The sequence below is a fragment of the Microtus pennsylvanicus genome, chromosome 15 (genome assembly GCF_037038515.1).
Source record: "Microtus pennsylvanicus isolate mMicPen1 chromosome 15, mMicPen1.hap1, whole genome shotgun sequence".
Lineage (NCBI taxonomy): Eukaryota > Metazoa > Chordata > Mammalia > Rodentia > Cricetidae > Microtus > Microtus pennsylvanicus.
Genome location: NC_134593.1, coordinates 27253024 through 27254945, shown reverse-complemented (window position 1 = coordinate 27254945; position 1922 = coordinate 27253024). Strand labels below are relative to the sequence as shown.

Here is a 1922-nt window from a genome sequence, read left to right as displayed (position 1 = left end):
AAGAACATTTAGTTCTTACTGTTCTATGGAGACAGCATCCCTGGTGCTGAGTCCCACGTAGAGAATCTCTGATTTCTTAATGCTTCATAAAAGTCAGCAATCAAACACAAACTTTTCCCCTTAGATTCATTTTATTCTGTGTTCCTGAACATCTGGGCGGGTAGGGGTGGGGTGGTACAGCTTTCGCTTGGGCCTCTTCAAAACAACTTCTTGGGATGGAGCGGTGTCTGTGTTTATGGCTCATTAGGAACACAAGCCATCATTCCAAGACTTTCTTTCTGGGACTGCCACTAACAGTGTGGGTGAATTATTTCCCAACTTTGAACTTCAGCTCTGAGAATGGAACAAGTCAGACGAGACTCGCTGGAATTGATGAAAGTCAATGAAAATACCACTCCGCTTTAATGCTTAATCATATGTACTCTTGTGTTGGTTTCCTGATATCCATCTTGGCTTGACAGTGACCCCCTCAAGCGTGGAGACAGCGTCCCACGTCCTAGAGATGAGCTTAAGCCAGAGTCGGGGCCTGCCTTTATGACCTTCCCCAGCCACCCGTGATGGTCTCCAGGATGCACCCAGCGCAGGGCGGTAATAAGGACTGTCTACGGTGGAACGGACATGGCGCTTGCTAGATGCGTGCTGTTTTCACTGTCTGGGAGCCTCCCACCGCGCAGTGCTCAGCAAGTTTTTGCCCTGGCACATTTTTTTTTTTCCAGCTCGGTGGTTTCTTCTTTATTGATGTGCCTCCTACCTCCCCCCCCCCCCCCCCGACAATGTTAATCCCTTCCATCTACCCCCCAAAAAGAAGGTACTGAAAGGAAGGGAGCCTGCTTGGGCAGTTAGAAAACAATCGACGGATGTGACAGAGACTGACAATCAAGAAGTCTAAAGCAGAGTGGGAATGAGGGTGAACGAGGGGAAAGAAAGGAGATGTACGGAGACTGTGTCCACCACTACCCCTCCTGCTGAGAGGGACAAGAGAAACAGCCTCAAACATTAAGTGCAGGTCCTGAAGAAGGAGAAGGTGTTTTCGCCTGAAAGAGGAAGTAGATGTCAAGGAAGGAGCGCCACCTCTTCTTGTAGAATGGAAACCCCCCCACCACACACACCTCAGGGACAGCAGCTTCACAGACCTTAGACGCTTTCATCACTGTAGGCGAAGTATAGGAAGAAGTCTTCCTCGTGGTGCTCCTGGTATAGCTGACCCATCCGTGGCACTGGTGGGTGGAATAACATTGTTGACAAAGAAAACCAAGGCATCCTCAGCACGGAGATGAATTCGCTTCCGGATCAAGAAGTAGAATTGACCCACTGTAAGATCTGAAGGCACCAGGTATTTCTTTTTGTCCAAATCTCCTATCCGAGCTTTGGGAGCTTTTTCCACTATCACCGGGACCCGGTCTGGGTATTTCTTTCGGATTTTCTCGCCCTCAGAGCGGCGCTTCTCGAACGGATGCTCCTCTTTGTACACGAACTTCATTCTCCCGAGAACCGGGCTGGACTGAGTTGGGCTAAGGAAATCCAGGGTGCGTGTGTGTGGGGGGGGGTCGGGACAGGGGGTGGTGGCGGAGGTGGCGACGGCTTTGACATTTTTTTTTCTGATGCACAAATAAAGAGTTTCGCTTTTCTTGATTTAAAAAGGTACTGAAGAGTCAAATTGAAGCTAATTTCATCTTCAATGCCATAACATTAAACACCTGAAATACAGGCTTTTAGAATTAGAACTTTGTGTGGTTTTCTAGAAATGATATTGACTCTATACTCTTTGGAGTGCCTTGAGATTTATGTGGAAGTAGAAATACCAAAATTAAGCTGGAAATAAAATACTAATGTCCTTGGTGGGATCAATTCTGTTAGGTTTTCTTTACATAGTTCTTAAATTTGCATGACTTTTTTAAAAAATTTGCTTTTTACGTAGAGGA

General features: G+C 46.8%; 1 pseudogene; it reads right to left on the bottom strand.

Moving 5' to 3' along the window:
- Positions 1 to 1134: 1134 nt before the first annotated feature.
- Positions 1135 to 1514, bottom strand: LOC142835673 (gamma-aminobutyric acid receptor-associated protein pseudogene; annotated as a pseudogene).
- Between the last annotated feature and the right edge of the window lie 408 nt (positions 1515 to 1922).